The sequence below is a fragment of the Lactuca virosa genome, chromosome 4 (assembly GCF_052849685.1).
Source record: "Lactuca virosa cultivar CGN04683 chromosome 4, Lactuca_virosa_CGN04683_v6, whole genome shotgun sequence".
NCBI classification, from domain to species: Eukaryota; Viridiplantae; Streptophyta; class Magnoliopsida; order Asterales; family Asteraceae; genus Lactuca; species Lactuca virosa.
The window spans coordinates 378679089-378694346 of record NC_136429.1 but is presented as its reverse complement, the minus strand read 5'-3'; positions in this window follow the sequence as shown (position 1 = coordinate 378694346).

Below are 15258 nucleotides of genomic sequence, written 5' to 3'. Positions count from 1 at the left end.
CATATTGTTTAATTAATATTAGTCAATAATTAATTAAGAATTAATTTTGTGGCTAAAAGAAATTAATTAAACTTAGGGGACTAGAACTGTTATATGCGTGATAGTTGAATATTGGGCTAATGGACTCCATATTAGAGGAGTGGACGAATTCTATGGGGAAACCCATTAGAAATCGTCCAAGGCCTCTAAAGGAGGAGTCCATGGGTTGCTTAGGGCCTAAGCAGTCAAATTAGGGTTTCCTTGTTAGATAACCCTAACAGTCTCACTATTTAAGCACCCCTAGGGCACCAAAAACGTGGACAACTAAATCCTTAGGGTTTCTAGACTTTTTTAGTGCCTCCTTCTCTTCTCCTTCTTCATCCTCTTGCTCTTGGTGTTTGTGAGCCATTAGAGGAGTGACATTTGTGACTCTAAGCTTTCAGAAGTCAATTACAAGAAGGAATAGATTATTATTGCTACATAACAATCAAGGTAAGATCTAAACCCTTATTCTTATGTTAATATTGATTATCACATGCTAGATCTAGGGTTTATGGCTTTGGATGATTATTGCATGTTCATTAGACAAACTAGATCCAAAGCTTTAGGGTTTGCATGTACACCATAGGAATGTTGTAATGCTAATAACCCATCAGTGGTATCAGAGCCTAGGCTGTTTGTATGATGAGTTGATGCTTAATTGTTCATTGCTTGCTTGAAAAATCGAATTTTTTGGGTTCTGACTGGCAGACTCGCCGAGTCCGTTCATGGACTCGACGAGTAGGTCCTACTCGACGATTTCCATTGTTGATTCGACGAGTCCAAGGGTCTGGGAGCTAAAATTCGCGATTTACTTGCTGTTTTGGCTTGGGATACTTACCATAAACGTTTTTAATTAGTAAAATCCGATTTTTATTGATTGTGGGTGCATATCCTTGCCAAAATAGTAGATAATTGCCAATTAATCAAATATTTGTTGCCTTATATGATAATGTATAATTATTTTAGTTATTTGGTGAATTGTCTTGCAAGTAATTGGACTAGGTCAAAATTAGATACCTAAATTAATTGTTAATTGCCTTATTTGAATGGTTGATCTAGAATGTTCTTGATAAAATTTGGAAAAGTTTCAATTTTCTCCCTTTAGGTTTCATAGTTTTAAATTTCAACTTTAAAAGTTTTAGTTTTGAAATTTAAATAGTTAAACCCTAATATTTTGAAATGTTTCAAAACTTGCCCTCAAGTTTTGGAATTTAAATTTTGATTAAAAGTTTGATTTTAAAATGTTAAATTCTAAAACCCTAGTTTTGAAAAAGTTCAAATTACACCCTTATGGTTTTATTAAGTTAGTTAAAGGTATAATTAAAAGAAAGTTAATAAATCCATAATGATATGGTTTATATTTAATTTGAATTACAAGTGTAATTTATAAAATTAAACCACCTAGTATTTTAAAAGTGTAAAACACACCCTATACTATATATAACATTAAAAGTCTAATATTATATATGTATAACTTAAACTGCTAGTCTTACTGTTAGTAGGCCTCATTCACGAAGCTGGTCTATAAGGGGTGTTTAAGGAAATTGCCTATAAAATGACGATTGAATGGGTATCCACTCTTACCCACCGCACTCTTGACTAGTGGAGGGTCGTTAGTCGAACGGGTAGGATAGGGCGAACCCTCTCATCATTAAAAGTATAATGAATAAAGTACCTAAATGTTTTATAAAATTCCCAAATCTTAGTTACTTTAGGAAAAAGTGAAATCGATGCAATTCCATGGAATTACACTTTGTACCATTGTTGAGACAATTAGTGGAGCGTGTGTGGTTAACCGACACACTAAGTTGGGTTTGGCATTGGTAGCGAAGGGTGACTCAGTGTTTTGTCATAGATCGATGGAGCGTGTGTGGTTAACCGGCACATCGATTAGGTGACTGTAACATTGAGGGCATCACGTACATTCGCATGGTTATTCACACCTTATTTGTGATCCTCGACATCCCAGTCACAAATGAAGGGAATAATCGAGATTAAATATGACATTGAAAAGTTCAATGAATCTCAAAAGATCTAGGAGTTTCAATTCATTTAAAACTTAAACCTTCTTTTCGTTTTTCATGGTGGAAATTGGTAAATCGTTATTTACCTACCTTCAAATGTTCTGCGAGTTGGATTACGACATCCCTCTTCCAATTTGTAGGACATTGTGTTGGGTCCTAGCCTTAATATCTCATTTGGGTGTTTTATTAAGGACTCAATCAACTAAACTTGAATTTTCTCCTGTTTTATAGATGTCAAAGTCTGACAACTATGGTCTTCCTAAATCCGTTGGAAAAAGTTTTCCACATGAAGATGATGTTCCACGATTGGATTGTGGAAATAGAAATCATGCTTCTCTTCCTCCACCTCCTCCAATAATTCTCCCTGACCCATGTGTTCGAAGACTTGAAAGGTTCAAGGTCACTCAAGCCCTATTGGCAAAAGACATGAAAATAGAAAGTCTATATGTGCTCATGTCTTGAATAAAAGGTAACATATTGATAGTTTGGGAATGTTAAGTGTCGATGTCTCAAGGAAGATGGTTGTTGACTTGGTTCTTCAGTCACTTCCCGAATCATATGTAAGTTCGTTAGAGAGTACTATATGATGGACCACGACATGACCCTTATTGATTTGACTTATTTGCTTATTTGCTGCTAAATCAGGAATGATTTGGCGCACTGGTCAGCAAATTTGTCTGGTAAATCAATATCCCAACCCTCTATGGGAAATGGCAACATTGGAAGTCCAGAAAAGTTTTCTCTATGCAAGAGTAAGGCTGAATCTGAGATAGTCCCGTGTACCATTCCAAGAAGAATCCATATGTTTCTACTGCCAAAAGAGGGGGCATTGGTTACGAAGCTGCCCTGACTACCTGAGAGATCTAAAAGATGGGAGAGTCAAGATGTATGGCTCTGCATCAGGTAAAATCCACTATCTAACTCTATTAAGTTCTTTTTAGATTCTTAGTACATGATGTGATAAGATTACATTTGATGTTTTGTAGAATCAAAGAAAAAGGAAGCTTAAAAGGAAAGAAGTGAGCTAAATCTGGTCATGAAGAAATGGATCTTGATCCCATGATTCAAAGATCAGATTGTTTGAGCTACTACTTTAGAGTTAGGATAGATTGTTAAGTAATATTTACATAGTTTTCATTTGTAATCGCATTGTAAGGACAATATTTTTCGCAATAAAATAAATTTTGATTTATCCTATTTATGTTTCCTTACGATGGATTTTATGAAAATTGGTGTTTGAATGGAAATATTGTGAATGGATTTGATTCTTAGTTACGTTAATTGTGGTAATGTCAGAAATTTACCAAATGAGGAAAGTTTCTCATCACCCAAGTTTCAATTGGACAGAAACTTGGAATCATGCAACTGGTATTGTGTGATGAATGAGAACCTTCGTATTTGGAAAATTGAGACTAATTCCTTGTTCACATAAGTATGTGAGTCAAGTGAAGGACTAGGAGATCTGGTACACAATGTTGTGCACTGGTCAAGTCCACCACAAAGAACGATAAGTTTATTCGTCATGATTTACTAAAAGTCTAGTAAACATGATTATGCTTACAAGATTAAGTGTAATTCTGAATTATTGAAAAGTTTCAATGAATAGCAGAACGAATAAGAAGAATCAATGAAGGCAGAAAAGATAAAAGGTTCTCCAATCTAAGAAGAAGGGAGAGTACTTTTGTATCGTGTTTTGTGATCGTCTTGGTATTTGTAGGAACCATATTACAATTCATCCTCTAAGGATACCTTAGTGCACTAGTTTGGCTAAGAAGAGGAATGGTGAATTGTAGAAATGGTTAAGTCAATAAGATGTATCGTACTTCGTTCCAATATCAAGTCTTAGAGTTATACTCCAAGATTGTGAATTGAGTTAGATAATCTTAAGTAAAAATGTTTTTACACTTGCACATTTTGGTAAGTTGTGATGTCTTGAATAAGACAAAGACCAACTAGTAACCAAACTGTGAGTAGATTTGTCTTGATAAAGACACACACTAACTCTTGATTATTTGTTTGTCAAGAAATGTTTCTTGACAAGAGAATCTTATATGTCAAGAGGTCAGTGAGAGTCTAAAGATCTTGAAAAGTTTCAATAACAAATCAAGAAGTAAACCTATTAAACACTAGCACACGACTTGAGGATTGTAACCTATCGTGTTGACAAAATTTTATTTCTGTGCCAATCCAGTTGAGTGATTATGCATATGAGTTCTATGAGTTCTCAATTGAATGCATAAGGGCAAACACCTTGATCAATGAAAGTACATTGACTGGCATAGGTGAGCTGCTAAATAACTTGGAAGCAATGGTGGGTACCTTGATGGCAAGAAATTAAGAATGAACAAGTTCTGTCCATAAGAGTTTGAATGTGTCACGAACATTATCTTACGATTATGATTATGACAGATTCACATGGATAGGAACACATACACCATAAAATCTAAGTGTCATAAGGTTTCTCTCCTTCATGAAAATGATTGTGAGGAAACGCTTTCACTAAGAGAGATTTTAAGGAGATAGCGATTATGTAAATTGTATTCTCAAATTCAATTATGATTACGGCATCCCTTTTCATAGTTCGAACTATGAGATTTGGCAATTAGTTTGAACAATCGAGACTTATTGCTATAAGTTCTGGAATTGTTTAGACACACATGTGAGCTGTCTAAAGTAAGGTGTATGAGTTTGAGATGCTTAGATAAAATTGTATCAAAGCATATCGTATTAGAAACAATGAAATTTGGAAGTCAATAAGTATTGTTTTCTAGAAGTTTAGCTAGTTTCTGAATACGTGTCAAAGCTAGTGGGAGCATAAATGTTATGCTAAAAGGATATAATCATCATGTTAGTGGGAGCATGATCATTATTTTAAGTATTGCAAGTTGGCAATATTAATTATAGAAAAACAAAAGTTTCACTTTGCAAAGTTGCAGGGGTTGAAAAGTTGTTTTTGCTATAATTAAGGGAGAGAATAGTATACTTCGTTTCAAATCTAAAGGTTTAGATCGAGAAATTTTAATCAAATTTAGTCAAAAAGATATATGAATGTTATGTTGAAAGGATTCAACATAAGAGAATTCTATATATATGGAAATATTTGTTGCATTCTCACACTCGATTATGATTACGGCATCCCTTTTCATAGTTCGAATCGCGAGAACATGGCAAATAGAAATATTATAGCAAAAGACTGGTAAGGTATCATGTCGTTGTAATATTCGACCGTTATAAAATTTTCCAAATGCATAGGGCATTAAGAGGGAGAGAGGACTAGAATCGGAATTGACTGAATTAGTTAAACAACTGTCAAGGATAATCTAAGGTTCGCCAAAGATTGGTCACTTGTGAACAGTTGGAAGTATAGTAATGGAAGGACCATATTGACATTATTATTATTAGATATGATTCTATTAATAATGAGTTGTCATATGGCAAATATGGAAATGTTTCCAGATTGGGAGTTGGACGTTAAGAATCTATATGTCTAGATTAGAAACTTTTATGCAAGAAGGATGTTCAAAGGAATGTACTTTGAATGTGAGACTTCGTGTCTATGGAATTGTCTTGCAACAATCTCCAATAGACGACTTTGTAATTTCATTGGCAATAGTCTTTGTGACTTTGGTGCTATGACATTACGAAAGGACCGTTGCATAAAGTGTTAGAATCTAACATATTCTATAAGTGGCAAGAATTTGGTATTCTTACACCTGTGGTAGAGATTGGGAATTGTAAAATGAGTGTGATTGAAAATGTTATTCAATTATACTATTTCACAAAGTAAGGACCATAAGTAAACATAGTGTGCATGTTAAGAGCATGGGACAATTGTCGTTATAATTCAAGTAAGAAGTTGATTAACCGAAACAACAAATAATGAGTAATCAATACTGTGATTAAATAAAAGGTGTTTTATTTATACTCAAAGGTTTGGGGCCATATAAGATTAGTATTATTCTTGTGTTTCAATTTGCATGTTTTGACTTCCTAAATAATTGAGTTAATTGAGAATAATTGAATTATTTGAACGTTCCACAGTCGCTCATACTTTGGGAGTAGGTATGAAAGAAGATTGTCATGAATTGGTGTGTAGATGGTCTAAAGTGTATTAGACATAGCAAAAGTTTGCTACAACGTTCATGAGTGCTTACGAATATGATTTGAGCATTGGATTAAACCCACGCTCACTTGGATCGCTTCATGGATTTTATCACGAGTGATTGGTGAGACGATAATATCTTATATTCTTGAAACCGAGATGTGTGAGTTGTATCTTGCGAGTCGGTTACACATTGATAATATGTAAACGCACCAGTAACTTGGTGTTATAAAACGTATTGTTGTGTGTGATTCGGTGAGTGAGTACAAGCGAGCATTGAGTCGAAGTTTATCCATTCCTTTTACCCAATGTGGGATAAAAGCGATATCTGTGGGCCCCTCGATGATTTAGTGATGACAAAGGAAAGTGCTCGGCCGGGCCAGGGCTAATTTGATTTGTTCAATTAGTCAGTCGTCATAAATCAGAAATCAGGAAACAACAAATAGACTGAGAGAATGATTTCAATCCATGTCTCACGTCTATGCGATATCTAGAATGGAGGAATATATGATTTCTTATCTAAAGGACGCGTATCTGATAAGATCAGAGTTGACAGCGGCTTTTGAAAGCTACGATTGCAGATCAGGATCTGAAGTCATACGCAAAATAATTATTACACTTATCCAAGTGGGAGATTGTTGGATTAGTGTCTAAGTCCATAACTATTTTGGTATGTACTTGACCCGATGGTGCATGGTCCTTTTGGGTTGCCTTCACCAAAGCAACTTGATAGGATGAATTATGGAGATAGAGGATTAATTATGATTTATTAATATATTATGAGAATAATATATTAAAGGAGAAATCATATTGTTTAATTAATATTAGTCAATAATTAATTAAGAATTAATTTTGTAGCTAAAAGAGATTAATTAAACTTAGGGGACTAGAATTGTCAATTGTGTGATACTTGAATATTGGGCTAATGGACCCCATATTAGAGGAGTGGACGAATTCTATGGGGAAACCCATTAGAAATCGTCCAAGGCCTCTAAAGGAGGAGTCCATGGGTTGCTTAGGGCCTAAGCAGTCAAATTAGGGTTTCCTTGTTAGATAACCCTAATAGCCTCACTATTTAAGCACCCCTAGGGCACCAAAAACGTGGACAACTAAATCCTTAGGGTTTCTAGACGTTTTTAGTGCCTCCTTCTCTTCCCCTTCTTCATCCTCTTGCTCTTGGTGTTTGTGAGCCATTAGAGGAGTGACATTTGTGACTCTAAGCTTTCAGAAGTCAATTACAAGAAGGAATAGATTGTTATTGCTACATAACAATCAAGGTAAGATCTAAACCCTTATTCTTATGTTAATATTGATTATCACATGCTAGCTCTAGGGTTTATGGCTTTGGATGATTATTGCATGTTCATTAGACAAACTAGATCCAAAGCTTTAGGGTTTGCATGTACACCATAGGAATGTTGTAGTGTTAATAACCCATCAGTTTCATCCTTTGTTTTGTTGATACATCTCATTATCTAGTATCACCCATTTGATTTCATCCATTAACTTCATCTTTTGGGTTTGATCTTCAAGAACACCAAGATCACACACTAGTGTTTTGGGCCGAAATCAACTCTTTTTGCTTCCATATTGTAAGTATCCTTTTCCTATACTTGTTATCTAGTAGAAGCCCTTGATTTTCATCCTTGAAATCAACCAAATCCCAAGAACAAAGAGAGTTTACGGCCAGGAGCATCTCCCTTGGCCGTAAACCCTTGTTAAGGCTACTAGTTGGTCATAAACTCTTCTTTAAGGCTTGGATTGGGTCTAGAACACTTCCTTCATCCTTGTAAGACCTTAAATCACCTCTTTGACACAAGACTTCATGAGTTTACGGTCGCAAACTCATAGGGTTATAAACCCTATGGTCGTAAACACAAAGGGCCGTGAACACATGGTCGTAAACACCATAGTGTGGCCGTAAACTCCTTAGATGCAATCCTTTGTGATTATAACACTTCCATATAAGTGTTTCCTAGTTCCTAAGGTGTGTTCCTTACATGATTAGTCGTTTAAACACTAATTATATACATATATGTGTCATTATATTCTTATTAAGATTCGTTGTGCTCAAGGCTTCACTTGGCACTTAGCATCCTACAAATCGATCTTTCATTCGTATCACTCACTGTAGGTGAGTTCATACCCCTTTAACTTACCTTTTAAATGATTTTAAATGCTTTTATGGGGGGAATACAAGTAGATACATTATAGTTATTATATCAATCACATGTGATTAATAGCTATCAAACAATGGATTTCTAATACTTCAAACTATGTTTTCAAACAAATGACTTCAAATCGTTTTACAAACTCTTTTAAACTTATATTTTGTCAAAAGTATATCTATATAGATATAGTTATATAAGTAGGATTGAAAGGACTTAGGATTGATAACTCGCCTTACTTCATGTTCCTTGTTTGGTTGTGGATTTAGGGTATCGGTTGTTTGTCCAAAGGTCGTTTGAATCTTAGTTATATATTGTGTGTATGTATATAGATATAAAAGTTCTTCATTCAGTTCAAATCCTTTGGGTAGCAAAGGTGTACAACATGTTCATTTATACCAACAACATTGCTAGTAAACTATAATAGGTATTGTTTAGGAAGTCACTAATACTATTACTAAAACAATGAAACATACAAAGAGTCAGTTCATACATGAGTGAGAACATACTACAATGAGAAACAATACTCACTATAAAGAGAAACAGATAGAGAATACTATAACGAGAGACAATACTCACTATAAATAGAAACAAATATAGAATACTATAACGAGAGACAATACCCACTATAAAGAGAAACAGATAGATCATACTATAACGAGAATCAATACATACTACACATTATACACTCGAGAACATACTACATACTAGACAGAGAGAATACTACACTAGTACATACTATACAAATACAAGAATACTATAATATTAATGTGAGATACTACTTCATGGCGCGACGTATACTGTCGTGTCATGTTTTGTACCTAGAGTCTCTTGGAGGGAGAGCGTGAATTTGTGTATAGATCTATACGGGACTGGCCCTCCTACACCTTGCTGCTAGCTACAGTGGGACCTGCAGGTCTACGGGTAACGAATGTCATATCATTCCGACGTCTCGAACGTCGTGTTATACTAGTCAATCAAGTATGGTTACAATCATATCACATTTTACCTTAATTAAACTAACAAGTTTAAGGGTAGTTAGTACATTAGTAGTTACCTCGATAAAACTACAGTACATCTTTATTTTCCCATTTCATTCACTTTGTGATCCTCTCACATAACCGGTAATGAAAAACTATATTTTGGTAATGATATTCATACATTGGGAAAATACACACTTTTACAAAAGAACAAACATAGAGAACAGTTGAGTCTTGGTAGAAGACTACTTTAGTAGAAAATATAGGATTTTCTAGGAAGTTTACAAACATTTACATCAAACGCTTACAAACTCTTATATCAAACATTTACAAACACTTTCTTCAAACTTATACAAGCATTGAAACTAAAATACTTATGAACTCACCAGCTTAAATGCTGATCTACGCTTTCAAAATAACTTGTATTCTCAGGTCGCCAGTAGACAGGTACCGATGACCAGGTTTTGAGAAGATGGAGCACATTCAAGACTCATCTCTTATTTTGATATTCATTTTTGGTGTCTTATAAACTTCAGATCACACTTGTATTAAAATTATTACTATTAATGCAATGGATGATGTTGTTGCTTGTTTACTATTATGCATTGTTGTGATACTGTACATGACGTCCTCCGCCCCGAACGTTTCCGCCGTTCCGGTTTTGGGGTGTGATAGATTGGTATCAGAGCATTGTTTATAGTGAATTGAGTATATCAACCCATAAAAGATATACAACTATAAACACAACGAGATTAAAATACTCTGACCAAGAGTTTATACTTTTAAATAATAAAATATTTAACCAAAGTATACATACCTGCATTCATACTAAAATCAGTGTCACTAGGACAGAACAAAAGTAATACGATTGTTGAACAGCACGAGTAGTCTTGGGGACATATAATCAGATCTGGGAGTGATATAGCCTGATCAACTATATCTTTCCAAGAAGTGATTAACATGTGTCCAGGAATGGTTGTGATGTTGCAGCAAGTCTAAAAACTTACCAACACTACTACAATGAAAACATTAGAACAAAACATAAACTTAAAATACTATGGGAGTATTTTGTGTTACTATAATTACTTATGTGCAAACTAAAAAGATCTTTATTAGTATGTCAATAGTTGTTGAGTGGATACTCTAAGGTTATATGTGACTAAGGTGTCATAGACTTAGAATCTGTGATCTTTGCTTTACTTCCTGTTCCTTGTTTGTTTGTGGGCTTAGAGTTAGGATCACTTATTCGAAGGTCTATCCTGTTTTGGTTACATATGACTGGTATGCACTACGCAAATGTTGGAGTAACTGGTAAGGATCATCTTATAATTATCTTAATTTAGTATGTCTATTAATTATTTCTTTTATCCCTATTCTCGCGTAGATAACATGGTTGGATTCCATATCACCGGAGACCCGTACTTTCCCAACAACGGCAATGGTGGATGGCTCGGTGATGAGCTAGAGGAGAATCATGAAATCCCATTGGACGATGACTTCGCAGAGAACTTCCCGGAGGATTCTGACTCCGAGCCGGAAGTCAATGATCAACCCCAGGTAGCTCCATGTCACAACCACAAAATTCTATGCTTTTGTAAACATTAACAAGGATAACATTTGTAACTAAAACTTGAAAGCATGCATGATGTTTATTCAATGACAACAAAATTCCATCAAACACTCTATACAAACACTTCAAATAGTCAACAAAAGATTGGAAACCCTAAAAATCCCGGTTTAAGTTCATTATGGACTAGGATTTTCTTATTGGGCCTAATGGACCAATAAGTTTCCAATTTGACTAGTTGGGCTTAGAACCCTTAATTGGGCTCTAATTCAACCCACCTTCATGAGATTTAACATTTTGGGCCATATTGGGCCTAAAATGGAATAAACTACTCCAATAACCTTATTGGGCTATAACTAACCTAATTAGCCTTAATGGGCCATATAACCCATTCTCTTATGCTAATTGGGCCGTGAACCATCCAAAGAAGCCCAATGGGCCGAAAACTAATTATGGGCCTATGAAATTCGAACGAAGCTATGAATGGCCCAAGAAAACCCATTCCTCCCTTTTAAATCCCAACAAAATCGGCCCATATACATATATATATACACACACATTCAAACATATATATATATATATATATATATATATGCAAAACAAAAAAAAATGAAGTGAATTATGTGAATGAGACACCTCACTATTGCATGGAGGGTATCCATGCACATCACCTCCCCCCTCTCTTCTTATCCTCGGCCGAGAATCACACACACACACACACACACACACACACTGTTGGGTTTTGGTATAATACAACATCCTATGGTGCACATGCAACCCTAAATACCTTGGATCTATGTTTTCAATAATTATACATGCAAATGGTTTCCAAGGTATTGAACCTATAGCTAGCATGCAATTGTCATACAAACTACATAAAATACTAGATAGTATAACATACCTTTTTGTGTGGCTGGAAGTCTTGATGCATTTGGCCTTAAGAGTTTAGCCCCAATAGTGTGGAAGCCTCAAATGAAGTCACAACACATCAAGGACAAAGGTAGGACTTGAGAGAGAATCTCCATGCACTCTAAAACCTTCATGAACTCCAAGAACATGCACACACACTAGTGGTTGCTGTTTTTAGGTCATAACATATGTATTTATATGTGTTGAATTCTAAGAGTCATGGGTATAACCCAAACCCATACCCATGGGTTTTATGATCCATGGTTCATGTGGCCCAACTCTTTATGTATCCATACATAAACTTGGTCCAACATGGATCATAAGCCCAACACATATAAATATAACTAATTACCATAATTAGTCCCCGTAGTTTTAATTAGTCTCTTTTGATCACTAAATCAATTCCAAATTAATTCTTTATCAATACTAATTAAAACATATGATTTCATATTAATATATTAGAACTTATAATATATTAATAAATACCTCTTCTCTCAAAAGTCCATCCTAACAAATTGTTCTGATGATATGCAACCCAAATGGACCATGCTACTCTCGGGTCAAATACATACCAATAATAGTTATGGGCTTAGACACCTAATCCAACAGTCTCCCACTTGGATAAGTCTAAAACTATTATTGCGTATGACTCCAAAACCCGATTAGCAATCGTAGCTCTTAAAGTCGCTGTCGAACTCTGAACAAATCAATGACGCGTCCATTAGATAAGGGATCATATATTCCTCCATTCTATATATCATATGGACTGAGACATGGATTATAATCATTCTCTCTGTCCATATATTGTTTCCCGATTTCCGATTTATGACGACTAACTAATTGAACAAATCAAATCAGTCCAGGCCCGGCCGAGCACTTACGTTTGTCATCACTAAATCATCGAGGGGCCCACAGATATCGCTTTTATCCCTCCAAGGGTAAAAGGAATGGATAAAATTCGACTCATATGCTTGTTCTACTACTTGTTGAATCATACACAAAGGCACGTTTTATAACATTGAGTTACCAATGTGTTTTCGTACAATCAATGTATAACCAACTCATAGTTAACAACTCATATCTCTAGGTTTGAAGAATATAAGATATTATCGTCTCAAGATCACTCGAGATAAAATCCATGAAGTGATACAAGTGAGCGTGGGTTTAATCCATTACTCAAATCTCATTTCAGGAGCACTCATGAATGTTGCAACAACTTTTGCTATGTCCAACACCTTAGACATCTACAAACCCAATTCATGACAGTCTTGATTCATACCTACTTCCAACATATGACCGACTGTGGAGAATTTGAATAACTTAGTCATTCGGAAAGAATAACCTAGCTATTCTGGAAGTCAAAACAAGCAAAGTGAAACACAAGAATAATACTAATCACTCTATGGTCCCAAGCATCTTTGAGAGTAAATAAAACATCTTTTATTTAAACACCATATTGATTACTCATTATTCATTGTATAATGTTTCAAATAATCAACTTTATACTTGAATCAAAACAATACTCATGCCATGCTCCAAGAATGCACATCATGTTTATCCAAACATTAGTCATGCCATACACCAAGTATGCACACTAAGTTTGTCTATGATCTTTTACTTTGTGAAATAGATCGATTGAACATAATTCCAATGATTCTCATTTCACAATCCCAAATCCTCATTGTAAATGTAAGAATTCCAAATTCCTGCTATTTACCGAAATCTGTTAGATTCTAAACTTATATGCATTGATCCTCTCGTAATGATTATGCACAAAGTCACAAAGACTTGTCAACAGACATTACAGAGTATTCCACTGGAGATCAATTCCATGGAAATGGAGTCTCAAATTCAAAGTACATTACTTTGAACATCCTTCTTGCATTAAGCTTTCTAATCTTACATAGATTTGAAGAACAACTTCCACATATGGAAACCTTTCCAGATTCCCATTTTGACTATCACTTCTGAACAAGAGTTGCCTCTTTTCAGAATATGTTAATATGGTCCTTCCAAAATTAACAATATACTTCCAACTGTCCATGAGTAACCAATCTTTGGTAAACCGTAGATTGTCCTCGACAATTGCTTAATCATTTTAGTCATATCCAATTCTAGACTTTTCCCTTCTTAATGCCCTGAGCATTTGGAAAATTTAGAAAGGATGAATATTATAGCACATGCAATCGATCCTATATCTGAAACATATGAGACACGATTCATGATGTCTCACATAAAGACATGATACTAGACCAGTCTTTTTGCTATAATATTTCTATTTCTATTTGCCATGTTCTCATAATTCATATTATGAAAAGGGATGCCGTAATCATAATCAAATTTTAGAACGCAAATAATATAATCATGACTAAATTTGATCAAAATCTCACAATCTAAGCTATTAGAATTGAAATTAAGTATAATTTCCTCTCCCTTAATTATAGCAAAACAACCTCTTCAACCCCTGCAACTTCACGAATTGAAACTTTTGTTTTCTATAATTAACATTGCTAACTTGTAACACTTATCATAATTATCATGCTCCTACTAACATGATGATTATTAGCATAACACTCATGCTCCCACTAGGTTTGACATGTATCCAGAAATCAGTTGGACTTCTAGAAATCAATACTTTATTGACTTTCTTACCAAAGTTCAGACTTCTGATACAAGATGCTTTGATAAAACTTTATCAAATCATACACATTTCTTTAGATAGCACACATGTGTGTCTAAACAATTTTAGAACTATGAAAAGGGATGCCGTAATCATAGTCTCAATTGTTTAGACCTTTGCCATTTCTCACAAGTCCATGTTAGTGTGCCGGTTAACCACACGCGCTCCACTAACGACTTTGAGAATGCAAATATCACAATTGCTATCTACTTAAAATCTACTTAGTGAAAGCATATCCTCACCATCATTTTCATGAATCGGAGATAAACCTTCCGACACTTAGATTTTATGGTGTATGTGTTCCTATCCATGTGAATTTGTCAAACCATAATCACTAGACAAGGTTAGTGACAAATCCAAACTCATATGGACCGAACTTGTGCAATCTTAACTTCTTGCCACTTGGCAGCACAAGGTCCTACCATGTCTTCCAAGTTGTTATACAACCAATGCAAAACCAACTTTAACTGGAATGGGCACAGAATTACGAATATGTCAACACGACAGGTTATAAACCTCAAGTCGTTTGCTAGTGATAAACTACAGGTTTTATTCTTGATTAGATCTTCAAACTCTTTCAGGATCTTTTAGACTCCCACTGTCCTCTTGACATATAAGCCTCTCCTGCCAAGAACCATTCCTTGACAAACAAATATTCAAGGGATAGTGCGGATTCTTATCAATACAAACACTTCACACAATTGGCCTTAGTTGGTCTTTGTTTTATCCAAAACATCACAACTTACCAATTTCAAATGTACAAGAGTAGGACACCTTTTACTCTTACATTTGACTAATGTTAATAAA